This window comes from Schistocerca piceifrons, chromosome 3, assembly GCF_021461385.2.
Source record: "Schistocerca piceifrons isolate TAMUIC-IGC-003096 chromosome 3, iqSchPice1.1, whole genome shotgun sequence".
NCBI lineage: Eukaryota > Metazoa > Arthropoda > Insecta > Orthoptera > Acrididae > Schistocerca > Schistocerca piceifrons.
In genome coordinates, this window is record NC_060140.1 from 248,089,221 (window position 1) to 248,110,877 (window position 21,657).

A 21,657-nucleotide genomic window follows, 5' to 3' on the forward strand; every position below is an offset into this window, starting at 1 on the left:
ATACTCAACACTGGAGAATGTTGCTTTCTGCTAGAGGAAATTAACTATTTAAGTCACGTCATAAGTAATGGTGGTGTAACGACTGATGTGAGGTTGGTGCAAACAGTGCAAGATTTTCCAGTACTACAAACAACTAAGGAGTTGCAATCTTTCCTTGGTCTTGTGAATTATTATGTTAGGTTTATGAAAGGGGTTTTCAGATATTGCAACACTGCTTACACAATTGTTGAAGAAAGGAGTTACGTTTGTGTGGTTGGAGGAATGTCAGGGAGAATTTGACGAGTGAAAGAAGGTGTTGACATACAGTCTAATTTTCTTTCTTACAGACTTTCAGAATGAGTTGGTATTTTCATGTGATGCGTCAAACTACAGCCATGGCTGCGATTTGAGGCAGACCGTCGATTGTCAAGAACATCCTGCTGTTTTTGCATCAAGGCAACTGAACGCCGCTGAAATAAATTAATCTATAACGGTGAGAGGTGCTTAGTTTGGTATACAGAATAACGTACTTCCGATATTATTTGTGTGGGAGGAAGTTTAAGGCGATAACGCACCATGCAGCTTTAAAGAAGTTACTTGGTTAGAAGGACCCGTCCAGTAGATTAACGAGGTGGGCATTAATAGTGAATTTGAGTATGAAGTAATCCACAAGCCGGGAAGGAAACACGGAAACGTGGATGGGCTAAGCAGCACTGGGTCATGATCTTGTGGAATGGCGAGCAGCCGTATAAGAAAGAGCAGCAATTTGGTATGCAGGACGGATTATTCTGCGGGAAGACAAAATTAGGAGCACGAACGGTTGTTTGCCAAGTCAGATTCGGAAGCGTTACGTGAAACGCATGATCATTTATTATTAGGCCACGGTGGACGCAGGGCGACGAATAGAAGGGTGGCAAAGAGGTACTGGTGGAAAAGAAGTACGGATGATGTGGATTGATGCGTCAAGAGTAGTTTGGATTGTGCAGAGAGCCAATTCAAGTCGGAAGCAAGTATTGGTACGAATATTCCCAGAAGCTACAGAACTTTTAGTTTCATTGTGGTGGACGTGTTAGGACCATTCAGCTGAACACCAGCTGATAACTGTTTTGTTCTGACCATAACAGATCATCTTTCACGTTACGTTACGCCAGACTAACGTGCATCACAGTCTCCTCGGATGGTGACAAGGGACCAGAGGACGAACTTCGTGTCAAACTTGATGAAGGAATTTCGTTGGATGCTGAGACTGAAGAAGTTGAGGACTAGCTCACTACATCCGCAAGCTAATTAAAGGACAAATGGTTCAAATTTCTCTGAGCACTATGGGACCTAACATCTGAGGTCATCAGTCCTATAGAACTTACAACTACTTAAACCTAACTAACATAAGGACGTCAGACACATCCATGCCCGAGGCAGGATTCGAACCTGCGACAGTAGCGGTTGAGCGGTTCCAGACTGAAGCGTCTAGAACCACTCGGCCACATCGGCCGGCTAATGAAAGGGTAGAGAGAGCTCATAGAACAGTTGGAAAAATGCTTGGTTATTATGTGGATTCAAATCAGTCAAACTGGGATGGTTACCTAGCTTTTGTCGCAAAGTGCGTACTATCACCATTCGATGTAACGAATGGCAAAAACATGCTATCACCTTTTGACATGATTGACCAGAGTAGAGGCAGAAAGAGAGAACCAGTCCGAGATTTTGAAAGAAAAATAAATGAGGTTTGTAACGGGGTACAAAGAGCAAATACGAAGGAAAAAAGTTTTGAAATTTGTTGTAAGGTTTTACGGGACCAAACTGCTGAGGGCAACGGTCCATAACTTCATCTAACTTAAACTAAGTTATGGACAACACACACACCCATGCCCGGGGGACGTCTCAAACCTCGGACGGGGGCAGCGCACGGACTGAGACAAGGCCCCCTAGACCGCGCAGGTACCCAGCGCGGCAGATACAAAGGCTTTGGAGAAACAAGAAGAGGCAGTAAGGCATGTGGGGATATTATCGCAGTATAAGGTGGGCCAGTGGGTGTTGTCGTCGAGTCCATATATGCCAAAGGGAAAGAAGAAGAAGTTTTTAACATGGTACCAGGGTCCGGAACAAGTAGTTGAAACTACGTCACCAGTGAGTGTGAAGCTTTAGTTGCCAACAAGGGCGCTGACTGCGCATGTGGGACGTTTCCGTCCATCCAAGGGTTCGTCAGACGCGGTTCCAAGAGAAATGCTAGTATAGGAAAAGAAGGATATTAACAGGAAAAAGCGAAACTATGAGCAATGGGAGAGAGAAGTCTGGATACCTCAGACTTGTTATACATTAAGGTCACGAGAGTAGTTCTATGTATCGATTTTGTGCAGTATATTTGTATGCGTGGTGTAGGATGTAATGTTGATAGAAGTAGCAATAAACCTATATATTTATTTGTGGTAGCCTTATCAGTAGAGCAATATGATGATCGCTGTTAGAGACAGCAGGGTTCTTGGGAGAGAAGAGGTGATATAGAACCCTGTCCTCAGGTTGCTAGGCGAAGGAGAAGAAGAATGTTAGTTTTGACAGTATTGTACCCTCTTCCCTGAGGGCGGAGTGACAGGACTGCAAATGCATCATCTAGACGGTGGAAAGTTGTTTTCCAGACAACCAGATGTGACATCTTCTAGCCATAAATGGTCTTTCAAGTTTAGTATTTAATGTGTGGCAGTTACGAAATGGAATCAGGAGACTGGACGAAGTATTTTCAGGTAGCAAGGATCGTCGATTAGTAGTAGGAAGCAGAGACAGATCACAAAGGAATACAGAAACTTGTTCGATTAAAGGGGCAGATGGGAGAGGTGATTGAAGTAGTTCCGCTTGAGCTTGGAAGAGTAAAAATGGGACGGATGGATGGTGAGAGTAGAATATGGAAGACAATCTTTAGAACAGCAAACGCAAGTGATGTGAGCAAAGTTGAAAGAAACGGCAGAAGCCGTAAGAGGGTTAACAGAAACTAATAAGGCGATTGTGGAGAGGCATTCCACACAAATTATGAACTTGGAAAGCGGCCTGCTGAACAACACATGCGTACTGCCAGCTGACTAAGGAAGTCATGGATTATGCCAAGACCTCGCCTAGTACCCTGAACTGAGACTTGGAGCCAGTGCAAACACGCACGCAGGTGTTAGATGCAATGTTACCGTTGACAAGGTAATTGCAGTGGCTAGATGATAGCATCTTAGACGCAAGGTTCAAGCTAACAAGTTTGCAGGATGCAGTCCATCAGGTGCTACACGGGCAATTAAGTCCTGTCTTGCTGTCACCCAAGCAATGTCTCAAGGGGTTGAGGAGGGTGAAAGGAGAGATGCCATCGGGATTACAGCTAGTAGTGAAACCGAGTAGTCAGAACTTACCATTTTGCTACCATAGTGCGGCAATGGGTGTAGTAACAGATAGCGCGGGATTGTATGTATGGGAAAAATAGCAGTAGCTGGGAAATACGCGATATTCAGGGGTTACACAGCTCACACTTATTCGATAAACCAAGCGGAAGTTAGGAAATTTGTGCCAGTAGGGCAAGAAATGGTAGAAGACGAAGAGCAACATGTGGAGATGAGCGCGGGTTGGGTGGACTCCATGAATGTGATAATGCACAGATAGCTTGGTTATAATAAGTAGGGACACATGCAACATGCAGCTGTTTAAGAGGAAAGCAGGAGAACACCTTTTCCCAATGGAGTTGATTGAACCAAAACTTTATTTTCAGAGAGAAAGGCTCCACCGGATCTATTCAGTGTACAATGATGCGGTGTTGGTCGTTAGTTGTCATCAGGAAGGGAAACTTGCGTGCGTTTGGAGTTGCGGGCGTTTGGAGTTGCAAGGCAGCGGACTACTAATTAACGAGACTAGGTGTGATGTAGTAGGACCTACGTTTCTTTCATCAGCGACTATGATGGGAGTTACTGTATATAATGTGACACAGACACAACTGTACTGGCTGGGCAAACTAGTAGAGATCTTATTCAAAGAGAATGTTACCTTTCAGATCGATACTTGGGAGATAGGTGTGAACCACTCCATAAGCCAAATGAAAGCAGCCCAATAAGGGTGGATAATTGAGGACCTAATAGTACAGCTTGTAGGGCAGAATCGGAATAGGAGACGTCAAGTAACAGTGACTTCAAGAGAGGATATTCGTGGGACCATGATGCTTCTACTTAATTTTGTATATGATTTAATACTTTTAACGAAAATACTGCTTAGTGCCGCTACATTGCCTCCCTCCATGGAGAACAATCAGCCCTTGGGCTTCACTCCTACCCATTATTCACGTATGCTCTTTATCTGTACAGTTACCCATGCTTGTCTACGCCTAACTATCGCGTAAGTACTATATCAAATAATTTGGTCTGTCTGTCATCACTCACCCTGGGAATCCAATCTATCCGTGGCCTGGGTTCCCTAAAGATACGTATTTTGGGCAATATAGCTTGAGGAAGCCCGAGCCGGGGGTAATACAAGTTCTGGTAGATTTCCCAGTGCGAGCGAAGACAGACAGATCAACTTATTTCATATAGTACTTATGTAATAATTAGGAACAGACAAACGTGGATAACTATACAGATAAAGATCGCAGTTGTATCAGAGTAGAATAATGGGTGGGAGTAAGACTCAGGGGACTGGGTGTCCTCCATAGAGGGAGGCAGAGTGGCGCCACTACCAAGCATCTTTGTGGAAATTATTAAACCATTAGAGCAGCTGACTGAAAGTAACATGGAGGCCAGATACTGAATTGGACAGGCTTCTAACGAATTACCGCAGCCAATAATGTTATTGAACGAGGAGCGCCCAGAGGGACATAGTCGTCTTCATCCATTTGATCAACCGTAAAAGTCATCTACATCGCCTTCAAAACTGTCTTTGTAATAACATCGACTTGACTGCAGGATCGCACCGTGGTTCCAGTATCAGATTGTAATTACAGTTTTCTTACAGCCTTGTTAGTTTGCAGGTGCATTATTATCTGTGGTAAGATCCTATTCCTGTTTTCTGGTTGTGTTCCGAGTATAGCTGAAAGACTATAAAATTAATAACCATACTTCTTTTAACTGCAGTTTTCTTAAATTATGTTAAGTAATCTTCATCGAAGCACTTGATTCATTGACAACAGTAGACCTTCAGCCTACAGGCTATTTGAACGACTGCTTCATGAAAGTGCTGCTTCATAAAACTCCTGGTACATTTCAGAACATTACAATGTTCGTATTCTGTGGTAGTTCCGCATTTGTCTCAGCTGATTTTGATTGCAATATTCTGGCGTTGTCTTATCATTTATATATTTTGCGGGGGGAATATGACATAGAATGTACGAGGGTTGGAACTTTAATAGTGGCAACTATTTATTTACCGCTCGTACAAAGTAGGTACGTGTTTCACAGTTTTAGGGACCTTCAAAGTAGTCACCAGCATTGTGTATAACTCGTTTCCAGCAGTGCCAGTTGTGTTTACAGTTCGAGAGGCGCGGTCTACTGCCCGACTAATTTGTAGCAGTTCTGAAGCGAATATCGTGAAATGTTTCCTTCAATTTAGAAATCGAGTTGAACTTAGGAGGACTCAAGTCAGGGGAGTGCAGTAGGTGCTGTAGCACTTAGCAGCCCCATCAGTCAAACAAATCAGTAACAGCTGGCACTGTAAGTGCTTGAGCATTGTCCTGCAAACTAATGGTCAGGTCCTGCAGAAAGTGTCATCACTTCTGTCTCTAACCTGGATGTAAGTTGTGTTCCAAAAATGAACAGCATAGAGACAGAAATGATGACACTTTCCGCAGGACCTGACCATCATTTTGCAGGGCAATGCTCAAGCACGTACAGTGCCAGCTGTTAATGATTTGTTTGCCTGCTGGGGTTACTAAATGCTTTACCATTCCCCCATACTCCCCTAACTTGAGTCCTCGTAAGTTCAACACGATTTCTAAACTGAAGGAAACACTGCACGGCATTCGCTTCAGAACTGCTGCACATTCGTCGGGCAATAGACGGCGCCGCTCGAACTGTCAACACAAGTGGCACTGCTAACAGTACCCTACGACTTCCACATCGCTGGCAACGAGTTATACACAATGCTGGTGACTACTTTGAAGGTCTGTAAAACTTTGAAACACGTATCTATTTTGTACGAGCGGTAAATAAATAGTTGCCACTACTAAAATTACAACACTCGTATATATAAATCAGCTTTGGGCAAGTTAGCCCAACACAGTCTATATATAGATACAGGGTGTTTCAAAAATGACCGGTATATTTGAAACGGCAATAAAAACTAAACGAGCAGCGATAGATATACACCGTTTGTTGCAATATGCTTGGGACAACAGTACATTTTCAGGCAGACAAACTTTCGAAATTACAGTAGTTACAATTTTCAACAACAGATGGCGCTGCGGTCTGGGAAACTCTATAGTACGATATTTTCCACATATCCACCATGCGTAGCAATAATATGGCGTAGTCTCTGAATGAAATTACCCGAAACCTTTGACAACGTGTCTGGCGGAATGGCTTCACATGCAGATTAGATGTACTGCTTCAGCTGTTCAATTGTTTCTGGATTCTGGCGGTACACCTGGTCTTTCAAGTGTCCCCACAGAAAGAAGTCACAGGGGTTCATGTCTGGCGAATAGGGAGGCCAATCCACGCCGCCTCCTGTATGTTTCGGATAGCCCAAAGCAATCACACGATCATCGAAATATTCATTCAGGAAATTAAAGACGTCGGCCGTGCGATGTGGCCGGGCACCATCTTGCATAAACCATGAGGTGTTCGCAGTGTCGTCTAAGGCAGTTTGTACCGCCACAAATTCACGAAGAATGTCCAGTTAGCGTGATGCAGTAATCGTTTCGGATCTGAAAAATGGGCCAATGATTCCTTTGGAAGAAATGGTGGCCCAGACCAGTACTTTTTGAGGATGCAGGGACGATGGGACTGCAACATGGGGTTTTCAGTTCCCCATATGCGCCAGTTCTGTTTATTGACGAAGCCGTCCAGGAAAAAATAAGCTTCGTCAGTAAACCAAATGCTGCCCACATGCATATCGCCGTCATCAATCCTGTGCACTATATCGTTAGCGAATGTCTCTCGTGCAGCAATGGTAGTGGCGCTGAGGGGTTGCCGCGTTTGAATTTTGTATGGATAGAGGTGTAAACTCTGGCGCATGAGTCGATACGTGGACGTTGGCGTCATTTGGACCGCCGCTGCAACACGGCGAACGTAAACCCGAGGCCGCTGTTGGATCACTTGCTGCACTAGCTGCGCATTGCCCTCTGTGGTTGCCGTACGCGGTCGCCCTACCTTTCCAGCACGTTCATCCGTCACGTTCCCCGTCTGTTGAAATTTTTCAAACAGATCCTTTATTGTATCGCTTTTCGGTCCTTTGGTTACATTAAACCTCCGTTGAAAACTTCGTCTTGTTGCAACAACACTGTGTTCTAGGCGGTGGAATTCCAACACCAGAAAAATCCTCTGTTCTAAGGAATAAACCATGTTGTCTACAGCACACTAGTACGTTGTGAACAGCACACGCTTACAGCAGAAAGACGACGTACAGAATGGCGCACCCACAGACTGCGTTGTCTTCTATATCTTTCACATCACTTGCAGCGCCATCTGTTGTTGAAAATTGTAACTACTGTAATTTCGAAAGTTTGTCCGCCTGGAAATGTACTGTTGTCCCAAGCATATTGCAACAAACGGTGTATTTCTATCGCTGCTCGTTTAGTTTTTATTGCCGTTTCAAGTATACCGGTCATTTTTGAAACACCCTGTAAGTGGTAACGTGATATGACACGATTAACTTGTCGTATATGCGTACATATTTCAGTAACTGGTGTTTAGCGTTTCAGTTTCCGTATATTTCCAAGCTTATAAGCAAAGGTTTCCTTATGGTTCAAATTATTTATTTTTTTACAGGCAGGAAAATTTCGTGTTATTTCGAGCTTGTTATTTATTTGCAGTCATAAATAATGTACACACGTCTTGAGATTACATGATACTGCTGTAATAACCTGCTGTTTAAGTTTGTCCATGATGAGCTGGCAACAATATTATTAAAATTTTTAGTTTCTTCAATAAATCATTCGGAACCATTTTCGTCTTGGCAGTAGCGATCTATACTGACAGCCTTCTTGATGAAAATCTCTGAATAGAAAGAAAAGATTACACTCATTTAGGCAGTAAGCTATATATGCTCTCCATGAGTATTCGGTTTATTTCATAACTGATACCTTGTTTCCTATTCCATTGGGTCCGTCAGCACGGGAAGAAGCGACTGACCCTTCTTACTAAGAAGTACATTACACTGTGGTTCAGCGCAGTACAATAAGGTAGGTCCATCTTCATATACCTACGATATTTTTGTTTCTCCATCGCGCTTTTGCTCTTACTGCTACTGCTGCTTAGTCAGTCAGTTATTAGTTACCTAAAGGGATTACCAGCTAATGCGGACTGATAACGCAATGTCAGTAATTGTGCGCATTTCAACTGCTGGCAGTTCAGCTCCTTTAATCCAATGGTGACTAAACTACATAGTGTCCGATGGACGCTGCCTTAGAATGCTCTTCCTTGATAAACAGTGAAGAAGACATGTCAGTGTACTGCTTTTATATTCTGCCCTCGTAACCGCCAAAATTCGCACGCCCTGATAATATTCGGTGTCCATGCTTCTTTCACTGCGACTCCCAGCCTCCATTATTGGACTGAGCACACAATTCGTCCAGAATTTCGCAACCGGTTCCTGTTCCTTTGTGCAGGTTGTGACGACAGACGACATGTGTTTCTATAGCTGCTAGGTCTGGTGATATGCCTGGTCGTTCTGAAGCCTATCAGACCTTACAGCCCCAAGCTAGTCTCTGCTTGCTCCACTGTCTGTGTTAAGAATCTGGTAATTACATAAAAGAACACTGAGCGAAAATATTTCATCTGTGCGGAGTCAGTAATTTATCTTATACCTGGCGGCAGTGTTATGAGTCATTCATTACACAATAAGTATTACACGTAAATGACCTTCGAAAGGATGGTGGCTACTGGCATAGACTAACAGTATAGAGAACTGAGAAAATGTCATTACTTTCTCCATGTCCGGAGACTGCTGTTGTTCGGTAACTCTTTGTTCAATTAATGAAATGACATCACACCACAACAGCATAATGTCTTCTGATCCGCTTGCAAATGCGTTGGGTGTGAAGGCCGAGACCGATTGTGACTCGAATAAAGTATATAAGAGCAACTAAGGCGGCCTTTCATTAATTAACACGAAATGTTAAACGATTTGGACAATCGACCAGGTCGATTGGAGCTCCAGTCCCATGCGTTCACACCTTCATTCACTAACCGGTAATGCCCACAAGTACCTCCTAAGTGGAGCCGTTCTAGGATCAAGTAATTCGAGAACTTTAATGTAACCTGCGTCACTTATTTAGTTCGTTCTGTGAAAAACAAAAAAAAAAAAACAAAATGGCTCTAAGCACTATGGGACTTAACTTCTGTGGTCATCAGTCCCCTAGAACTTAGAACTACTTAAACCTAACTAACCTAAGGACATCACACACATCCATGTCCGAGGAAGGATTCGAACCTGCGACCGTAGCGGTCACGCGGTTCCAGACTGAAGCGCCTAGAACCACACGGTCACACCGGCCGGCTGTGAAAAACAGTCTGTAAAATTTTATATACATTAACATATGATCTGTATCATTATGTTATTTCGAAATTCATGCCACAAAAAACAAAAACTGGCTTTGAAGCATGTGTATTATTCATTTGCAATCTGTCCAGATAAAAAATAAATAAATAAAATAAAATAAAAAATAAAAATGCAGCGCAATGTGTCCAGATGAAATAACAAAAATAATAATAAACATTCCTACAATGAAAAAATCGTCTGCTTCCCATGCGATTTCTTTTTTTCACAGCATTCCTGAGCAATGTCGACATGTTTTTTTTTTGTTCTTTTTTTATGGTTTTAAGGCGCAAAACTGCTACGGTCATTAGCGCCCGGTCTGTGGCTTAGGGAAAGCTAAAATAAAACCAAATTGGAAATCAGCAGCAATGGGATCGAAACTCAAAAAGTGGGGAAACTAAAAAAAAAAAAAAAAAAATAGAAGGAAAACGTAGAAAACCACTATGGAAGTTTGGGTTGTTTTCCCCAAAAAGTGCTTCAAATGACCGAAGTCATCTCACTGACACCAATAAACTAGAGGACGCGATCGGCTGAGCACGTGTCATCTGTTAAAATGGATGATGTATCAGGCGACAGCTCTAGACCGGCGCGTAGCGGAGTAAAATACGGGTACTCAAGTAAAAGGTGTCTCACCGTCCACAGTTGAGAGCAGTGGGGACAAAGCGGGGGAGGATCGCCACTTAAAAAGTATCGATGGCTAAAAAGACATTGCCCTATCTGGAGTCTAGTTAAAATTACCTCCTCCCGACGACGATTTCGGGAGGAAGAGGTCCAAGCACAGGGAAGAGCTTTCACGTCCCGCAATTTATTATTGGGAAGTGTAGACCAATGTGCGTGCCATAGGAGAGCAACACGACGACATAAAACACTGTAGATCGACGAAGGGAACAATGCGAACAGCAGGCTGAAGAAGAGAGACTGCAGCCTTGGCCGCTACATCGGCCGTCTCGTTTCCACGGATACCAACGTGTCCTGGGAGCCAGAGGAATGCCACAGAGACGTCCCATAAGTGGAGCAAGTGGAGGCAGTCCTGAATCCGGTGGTCCAGAGGGTGGACAGGGTAGAGAGCTTGGAGACTGAGGAGAGAGCTGAGCGAATCTGAGCAGATAACATACTGTATCCGCTGATGGCAACGGATGTATTGGACAGCCTGGAGAATGTCGATATGTGTTTAAATAGCCTCTCTTGCTCGGATACAGGCTTGAATCCGACTAGGCATGCCACGGATGATATCATCACGTCAGCCCTGGTCCAAACTATGGCACTCTTCAAGGACGAGTCTGCGTAAGTCGCGCAGGGCACGCGCGGTCTTTGTCGACTGCCTAAAAACTGATCGTTCCAACCGACCCCACTCATTTCCGATTCGGTTCATGTCCGGGGAACAGGGGGCACTACTTTCTGGTGATCCTTGCGTACTGAAGGGAAGTGTTCACGAGAACAGCACGATGAGCACGCAAGCTATCGTCCATCTTCATGTAACTGTCACCAAAATGTTGGTGATATGATCCCACTATGGTCACTCCACCATCAGCTCTTTCCATATGTGGGAGACATTATTTGAGGCATACGATATTACTGAGCTGTCTCCAAATATAAACAGGACCAAAATTCGTCGTAAACAACATCCACCACCAATCCTGGGGCGTCCATTATGCGTGATTTCTTGTCTATCTGTAGCGGAGTCTTTGGTGTTGTGGTGGACGACAATTTGTCCTCCATGGTCGTCGGGAATGGGTATTCGCAGCATCCAATCGTCTCCTAACGCTGTGATGAGGTACATGTCGTCCTGTAACCTCTTCGAACGCCAAATTTAGTTCTGGAGCACTCAAAAGTCTTACATATCGACCATCCTGTGCACCTGTCGAACGTGGCCTGTGCAGTATAATTTCTCAACACTGCCTGCAAACTGGAAAGAATTCCGTGTCCGTATCACGTCCCACTGACTCCACGGCACATGTCTAGTAACTTCCTTGGTTGATAAGCCTGCTGCACGTAACGTGATGATGCGGACCTTATCATTGGTCGCAATTGTCCATCGTGGCATATCGATGTTCACTCCACTGTTCCACAGAAGTTCCTAATGAGTCCCTACTAATGTCTTACCTTCAACTGAAATGCTGCAATGCATTCGAGTGCGGCGGTTTACCGATAACTATGCGTCTCTTAACAACGTTTGGTGTGACCTAGCGGTCGGTAAAGTAACACACACGACAACATCACACCAGCACGATGTATCAGGTTGATGAAACACTTCCTGTGATGTATGTACGTGAGGGTGATTGAAAAGCAGGAATCAGGCACAAGGTAATTCTCATTTGAATAACAGCAGGAAACTAGAAGAAAACATCATGGTGCTACATAGCATGTGCTTATTGTCCCCTGCCGTATGACAGATATATAAAACCTAGGGGGACATTCCTCTTCCCTACTCTTGCATGATGAGACATATGGTGAGCGATTCTGAGAAGATAAAGTATCTGAGGTTCTCTGACCTTCTACAATCGATAAAATGCTGTGGTTCCTTATTTCTGTTTATAACTGCAACAATCTCTCTGCTTTTATTCGATTCTCTGTCCTGTGAGGTGAAGTCAGGTATTTTTTATGTGAACTGAACTGTGACTCATAGCTCCTTAAAGTAGGTAATGCATTAATGTTCTAGTCCGTTAGCGTTTAACATTGAGCTCGATCTAAGTAAAATCCGATATTACCTGATGCAAATAATATTATTTTTTGTTGTATGGTGCAATTTCTTTAAGAACTCACTTTCTTCTATCTTAAATTTTATACCTATCTTTATTCGTTTATGTCTTTTTGAACCTGAAGTTTATTTCATCATAATAAAGTCAAATGGTTTTCTAAGTTCTCACTTCCTATTCGTGGAAAGACACTCTGTGATATCCCCTTATCATTTCACGTAAAATCGTTTGGTAAGGTATACGGTAACCACAGCTCTATTATCGCATAAAGGACGTCTTGGAAGTAAAAGACGCCATCAAGACACAGTTTCTGTGCAGTGCCACGTAAATGGCCTCTCAACACATCGATACATTTACTATGGTCCGTGACACCTTGAACTTGACAAATCGCCGACACCAGAAGCTGCCATGCATCCCCAAACAATTACGCGTCCTCCTCCCCCTCCCCCCCCCCCCCTTGTTTTACTGTAAGTAAGACTTGTTGTGATTGAAACTCCGCATTTGTCTTGGGCCACATTTTTCTGTCTCACTCAAATCAACACGAGCTAACCTGGATTCGTCAGAAAACAGCAGAATATTCCAAAATTCAGACGATTTAATAACATAATCTATGGCAAAATACAAGTGTTCTCTTCGGTTAACTTCCGAAATAAATGGCTTCTTTCTAGGAGATCTACCATGATTATCATCTGCATTCAAAGCATTCCTAATAGTTTGAGCACTGACCTGTTAGTTGGACGTTGACTGTGTGTACGATGCAAACGCTCGTGCACTTCTGAAGGACCCTTTTGTGCAAGGTGAACTATCTTTTAACGCTCCTGGACGTCCATATTAGCGTTTACTCTCAGTTGTACCATTATTTTAAAACATCTTGATGCTTATCCGTATTGTTGCACACATCTGGGATGGGCGGCGCTGTCTCTCAAGCACAATAACAAACGTGGTACACCTTCTTTTAATTAACTACATGTGTTTCTGTTGTGTTGGAGAAAACTTTAATGTACATATTAATTTCTTTATTGAGTCAGAGTTAATAGTATTCATAAACTGAAGAGTCAAAGAAACTGGTACACCAGCCTAATATCGTGTAGGGCTGCCGCGAGAAAGCAGAAGTGCCGCAGCACGACGTGGCATGGACTCGACTAATGTCTGAAGAATTTGCACCATGACGCTTGCAGGGCTGTACATAAATCCGTAAGAGTACGAGTGAGTGGAGGTCCCTTTTGAACAGTACCTTGCAAGGCACCGCAGATATGCTCAATAATGTGCATGTCTGGGAGTTTGGTGGCCAGAAGAAGTGTTTAAGCTCAGAAGAGTGTTCCTGGAGCCACTCTGTAGCAATTCTGGACTTGTGGAGTGTCGCATTGTCCTGTTAGAATTGTCCAACTACGTCGATACGCACAATGGACATGAATGGATGCAGGTGATCGGACGGGATGCTTACATACGTATCACCTGTCAGATTCGTATCTAGACATATCATGGGTGTTATATCACTCCATTTAGACATGCCGCACACCATACAGAGCCTCCACCAGCTTGAAGGGTCCCCTGTTCACACGCAGGGTCCATGAATTCATGAGGTTGTCTCGTTGCCCGTACACGTCCATCCGCTCGACACAATTTGAAACGAGACTCGTCCGGCCAGGCAACATGTTTCCACTCATCAACAGTCCATGTCAGTGTTGCCAGCCCCAGGCGAGGCGTAAAGTTTTTTGTCGTGCAGTCATCAAGGGTATACGTGTGGGTCTTCGGCTCGGAAAGCCCATATCAATGAAGTTTCGTTGAGTGGTTCGCACTCTGACACTTATTGATGGCCCACCATTGAAGTCTGCAGCAATTTGCGGAATGCCTGCACTTCTGTCCCGTTGAATGATTCTGTTCAGTCGTCGACTCGTGAAATGGTCGTACAGGAAAATCCCCGATTTATCGCTATCTCGAAGATGCTGTGTCCCATCGCCCGTGCTCCGACTATGACACCACCTTAAAACTCATGTAAATCTTGATAAGCTGCCGTTGTAGCAGCAGTAACCGATCATACAACTGCGCCAGACACTTGTTGTCTGATATAGGCGTTTCCGACTGCAGTCCCGTATTCTACCTGTTAACATATCTCTGTATTTCTATATTGGCGTTTCCGTGTATAATGTTCCTAGTAGTTATACATTCTGTATTACATACGAAAATGTGTCTGTGCCAGTACTTCTTCATGCCATTGTAATGTCTGTGGGCCGAAGATTCACACGGAAGGAAGCAATACCTTATAGAGCATTAGAGAAATACTTTTCGGCCTTACGCTTATCACATAGTTTGCTTGCCACACTGAATACTCGCAGTTTTGCATTTTCCCTCGCCTAGGCGCGAGGGGCCTGACAAAGAAGCTAGCGCCCCTGGCGGTCGCGCCCCACACCAGTGTACGTGGCGTGTGTAATTAAGTGCAAGCTGTGGAAAACAAAACAACGGTGACGCTGATTACCCCCTAAATGCGTTTTTTAAGATTATCGTACAAATTATAAGTCCTTAATTACCTTCCACCACGCGCGCAATCTCGCCTCCATCAATTAATTACTGTGCTCGCCACGTCATTGCTTACGACTCTATTTTACTCGCCGCCGAGAATGCTCCTTAATTTCGGCTCGTGTAACACAATTTTACAGCTACGGTCTTTAATAGTATCCTGTTAATTCGATTTACCGATTACAAAGTGACATTAGCTGCGATATGTATTTCCATCACAACTTTAAGACTCATGCCGCTATAATACCGAAAACCGGTTAGAAACATTTCTCGTTATTCAGCACGGCAGGAAATACAGCTCTTAACAAGTGGCTCCCATGTTTTACACCCTCAACGATAACTGTAGTCTTCCTACTGTTTAGTACAAGAATGGACTTACTACAGTACATTTAAAGAGTAACTGTGCACGTGGCAAGCCGCAGAACTGAAATACTGTGGCATGCCAACAAGATAATATCTGTTCACACCAAACTAATTATTTTCTACATTTGTCAAAACGCGTACGTAAAACCGTATGAAACATAAGACCTTCACAGCAAATTCGATTAATCGCTTAGTTCTGCCAATAATGGGAAGCCAGGTCTCTTCGCAAAAGGAAGGCGTTAACGACACTGTGCTAACGGTAGAGTGGCTGCATTTCTACGTTATACAGTTACTGTTGCAATTGTATTACTTACCACCAGTTTACAAGCCGTTACTCCTTTCAAAGTCGCAGTGTGATCTCCTCATATACTACATTCAGGTCCATTTACCAGGACTCTTTCATCTGTTTAAATAACTCTACCACTCTTTTCTCCTGCTAACTTCCTTTGATCAACCCGAATGCTAATTGACGTTATGTTCGAAGCAAAATACTGCATATATGACCTGGTGAAACATACACAGAAGAAACTCACCAAGCCACTGAGAGATACATTACAGAGAGCTCTGGCATAGTGAGGTAGCAACCTAGCCCTCGATGGACAGGAAAATATTGTCCTACTGTCAGCATCAGTTGAATTTTAAGTCTGTTCTAACGCAGGCTTCCCACAGCAAACATTTCCGAGTTTTGAGATTCTAGAGCTAAGTCGTAAGGTCTTATGGGACCAAACTACTGAGGTCATCGGTCCTAGAGCTAAGTGATGATCCACAATGAGACTGTGCAAACGAAAGGCGTGTCAGCAATTTCTAAATTTCACAAATCTGTCAGTATATTCCACGTAAGTATGATAGTTTTTAAGGAGGAAACCCTATATAGCCACTGCAATATCAAAACACGAGCGCACCTTTCAGACACGTGAAGACAAAGCTCTTATGATTACCGACTATTTAGTGAGTTTCAGCGCCATGACGACTTCATTTCTCCTTCCCCGGCCAGATATGGAAAGGGATGACGACCAGTCGTGAGATACGTAATAGCAATTTTCTATTTGGGAAATGAATCAATGTTGTTCGACCCTCGAAATATGGAGCCCGATACTATTTATAAATTTTGTGATACGTGATTTTAAATATAAATCAAAACGGACGTTCCTACAACTTTTTCAATCAGAATTTGCTGTCAAAACATATTCACCATTGCGAAAAAATGAAGACAAGAGAAGATGTTAGGTGCTCTAGTAGGTGCCACAGTGTCGCACGAAAAAGAATCGTAGAACCTCGGAACGTGAGTATAATGTGGGTTACTGAAATCTACACAGTTCATTAGTTGCTTTCACGAATGCACACCACTCCACCGTTGGTCGCACTGGAAACAGTAAAGCAGTAAGCACAATTTTGACCTAGAGAACGCCGACACTGTACGTGGAGGCACAAGACTTTGAGTCAGATACACGAACGAGGCATTCTAATATTTATATCCAACGTTTGTTCTTGTTATTTAGCTAACACATTGGTACAGTTTTGTACAGTTTGGAGGAAAAAAATTGTGACATGTGAAAGGTGGCTACACTGAGCCACTGCGCCAGAGATTGCGCCAAAGGGTATTATTAAGCCGCCTCCACAGTGCTTGTCGAGAGCTCGTGGTAGTCAGTGCTTGTCCAGAGCTCGTGGTAGTCAGTGCCTGTTAAGGACTCGGGGTAGTCTGTGCTGAGATGTTGTAGTGAAGAGTGTTTGTTGAGATGAGCTAGTAGGCAGTGGTTGCTGAGATGTGATATTGGAGAGTTCTGGTTGAGATATAATGTAAGGATTAGAGTGATTTTCATCAATATAAATGAGGTAATTAACTCCGTTTCTTTTTATTTCAGTATCCTAAATAATGCGTCATTACAGGTTCAGTCAACAAAGCATCTGGCTTGTGTTCTTGTATTAGAGTGTAATTCTGATTTCATTACGCGATTATAGTATTTGTAATTTTCTTTTATCACGTCAGTAAAATTGGTATTTAAAAATTCTTGTCTTGTTGAAGAAGAACCGTCCCAGATGTGCGTTGAGTCATACTTCCACATACAGAACAGTGATACTTGTGCTTGGTTTAGTAGGTTTTATAGTTGCTGGGGACTTAATTAATTAACTGTGTTTATGAAAATTTTCATTTCATTCTTTGTTGTTGTTCTTTGCAGTCAGATAGCGTAATAATACTAGTCAGGGCCAACCGATTACGAGACACAGCGTAAACGGACATACAGCTACTAAAAACTAAAAAATATTTTCAATCATATTTAATTAAGACCCCATGCACGTGGCAACCGCTGCTTCGGATCGTCCCTTGGAATCTTCTGATTGTAAAAATAGTAGACCGTAGTATTGTTGTAGTAATTTGAGTTTAGTAATTGTAGTCTATTTTGCATGTGTAGATTTGGTAATTGGCATTCTTCTAGTGGTATTTTTTCTCAGAATTAAATTTCTTGTCTTGTCTATGGGTTTGACAATTTAGTGCAATTATTTCAATTGTTCGTTAATCGTGTTTGAGGGAAACATCTCGTGTGTATGGTATTATTGGAGATAAAGAGTCATTGTGTGCAATTTTCATATAGTGACGAGTTTTGTATGTCTTGCAAATGATTACGCGATCAATGAAAAATGCGAAAATGATGAATATTGAGAACGACGAAATTGTTGACATGGCGAACTCGCCAACACAGGACAGCAGTATGATGAATAATGCAGTTGAAAACAATGTAATAAGTCGGGAAAATAGTCCGGAACCATTTCAAAATTTTTCTCAATCAAAAAATTCACAGAATACGAGATTAACGATAGAAGATTCTGGAATAGTATCGAACACAGATAGCTTTACAGCTATGACGAAGGAAACTGGTTTTGCGGGAAATGTTAGGGGCGAAAAGAGTTTCGAACAAGTTACTATGGAACAGTTGATGGATGCTATACTAAATTTGGGATCTGAATTAAAAACATATAGGGAAACAATGATAACACGGTTAGACTCACTGGGATCACAACTAGGAACAATTAAAACCGAGATGAAAGCAGTGGGATCACAGTTACGATCTGAATTAGAAACTGATATGGGAACAATGGAAACACAGTTAGGCTCACCAACAGGGACATGTTTCAAATACACGAAAGACGAATCAAATAAAGAAATTAGAGAAGAAGTACAACCGATTTTGAAGGCTCACAATAATAGCTTAATTTCAACAGAAATCAGACAAGAGGAATAGGATAGAGAACAGGAGGAAAGAGATCGCGTGATAGTACAGAAATTCTCAGAGTTAAATTTACAACGTGCACACGATAAGGAAGAAATACTTGAGAGAATCGAGGAGTCCGTACCAAATGACAGATTAAATAATCTAACACAACAATATGAACAGTTAACTACCAAGTGTGTCAATACTGAAACCCGAGTCACGACACTTACGGAAGACGTAAATAAACAGAAAGAACAATTAAGTGACTCATCGGAAAGAGCTGAGGAGATCTCAGATAAATTGACAAGTCTTAGTTTAGCAGAGAGGTTTGAAGAAAATAATTTGTTTCATGTACGGGATGCAACAAGACAGCGCCAGACGCGTGAATTTAACAATAATCGTCATTGGGACTGGGACAGACGTGGTAGGTCTTTGTTGCCACGAGGCGAAAACTTTGACTATAAACACTTCTTAACTGTTCGGAAGATTAAGATATTTCGCAATTCTAAGAATGACATACATCCATGTGCATGGTTAGATCAATTTATGTACGCACTTCCGCCAAATTTGCCACTAAGTCACAAACTAGAAATTATGTGCAGCTATTAAAGTCCTCAGGGGATTCACTACTCTAAGTGAATATGTGCCGTAGCGAGCATAGGGCCCCGAGCTGTAGTGGTGATATTTCTCTTTTAGTTTTCTGCACCGCTGCCTATTCTTTTACTATTCTTTGCATCTGTCAAACCAACTCTTCGACTATCAATCTATCTAGTGAGTAAGTAAGCAATAACCGGATTTGACTAATTTACCCAAAAGTGATTTCGGAAATTACCATGAGGAGTTACTGAACCTTCAGCAGCATTCATTCGTAGTTTAAACGAAATATTACCTGTTTATCTTCGTGACAATATTACTTCATATGTTGACGACATTCTTATTGCTAAACATTCTTGGAGTGAGCACAACAAAATTTTGGATTCATTATTACGTATTTTTGCACGCGTTGGCATTACAGTGAACTGGGAAAAATCTGAATTTGGTCGTTCTCAGGTGAAATTTCTCAGTCACATTATTTCTACAGAAGGTATTCTTCCTGATCCAGAAAAATTAGACGCTATTCGTAATTATGCTGTTCCTACCACAAAACGTGAGGTTCGTAGTTTCCAAAATTTTTGTGGAATGATATACTTTTGAAAAATTTTTGTGGAATGACATACTTGTGAGAAACTAACAGCTACATGTAAACATGCAGAGAGTACAAGGATACTGCGCTGTGTTTGGGCGGCGGCACATACTCAAAGCAACAGTCAAGTCTGCGCGCCGCACAAGGCAGTCGTTGACCGCGAACAATTGCTTCCTACGTCACGCGCTTACAGCTGATCGAGCGCTCAGTGCGAATGCACTGACAGCCGTAAACAAATACACAGTTTAATTTCTCCGATTAAACTCAGTATAAAGCTATAGTGACTTGATGAATTATGTTATTAAAATTCAGTATTTTTCAGGATACGGTTCTATAAAATATTTAAGAACTTCCGGTAAATTCTGTGTGTCTCCGACGTTAAGAGGACTTGCTATCGAGAAATTTTCAGAAAGAATGTAATTTCCAAGAAGAAACTAATAAACTAAAATGGTAACTATTAATTGAGTTCATTTTTCAGGTAACATATTTCCACTTAGGTACGTACTTTAGACGTAATTTGCTGCTCGCAATTACGTGATTCATACTTTGTGCTAAATTTCATGTTCTATGAAATTACTTGTGAAGCGACGTGCTTGCGTACGTTAACTGATTTTGATAATGATTATTAATGAACTGGGTTGTAACTTGTGTATATTATGCGTCGCTTGGCTGCACTGCTTTTTCACTGATGTCATTTTTTTTTAATTATCTGCCTGCTGTGCTTATTTATTTAAATTATAATTGTAACCTGATTAATTGTGCTGATGTGGTTAGGTATGTAAGTTATACTTTGTGATTTATCTGCTTGCGCCTTCATGTTTACTTATTAAGATTACATATGAACATTTATTTGCTTATGCTGATATGATGCTAATGACCTGTTTGCTGCTATGCGTATGAATTGCATATTTATACATTTCTGTTTGTTGTCATAACTACTCCTTAATTTGGTATATAGAAATGCTGATATAAGGTGTACAAACATAGAGTTTAGGTCACACTACGGTATTAATTATAGATTGTTCGCTTGGCAGAGCCTCGTTGTAAGGATTGTGCTGCATCCACTTGTTGACATTCTGTTCTCTACTGGTATATTTACTCGCTATTGCTTGTTTTGCTTACGCGCAGTGCCTTATATTTTTAAGATAAGAAAATGAACTGCTATAATTCGACGAACGACATTAGTACAAGAAACTTCATAGAAGTCACATGAGCTGAGGTTTTATGGAAGCTGTATAAATTTATGCTAATAGGAAGGAAGCTAACGACATGACATACCAAAACTAGGTTTAGACCATTGACAATTATTACACTGCATTTTTCGCGAGCAATTGAAATAGTAAGTGACACTTGACACAAGAAATACTCCACATGTTTGCTTCTGCCTTAATTCTTGAAGTGGTGTACACACTGTGAAATATTATGATCATTCACATTCCGTAATCGTACTTAATTACTGAGAGTTATTCGAACTAAGTCTGTTAGAGGTCATGTATGCATTTCTTTTGTTTATAATTCATAATGAGTAGAAGATTTGGCTCAGATAGATTACACAGAGGTTGTGTGTTGACAATGTGTCTTCGGATTGTATGGGATGATGAGGTTTGCATTAGGATTTTATCTGTACTTGTTCGAGGAGACTGACTAGAGGAAAGAGTTGTGTTGGAAGTGAGATGATATTGGTAATAAGGTTTATATGTATCGACGCATTGAAGAGGTATTATTGAGGTATTATTGAGATTGTGTGAAGTTGATGATTATTGGAGTTTTGGTGGATAAGAGGTAAAGTAAGTGAGGAGCATATATTGGCAATAAGGTTTATATGTATCGACGTATTGAAGAGGTATTATTGAGATTGTGTGAAGTTGATGATTATTGGAGTTTTGGTGGATAAGAGGTAAAGTAAGTGAGATGCATATTTTTTTTGTTGGTCCTATGGAACAAGGAGGATGAAGATAGCAGACTAGAACACTAAAGTAGAAGGAAGATAGTCTATACACACACTTTG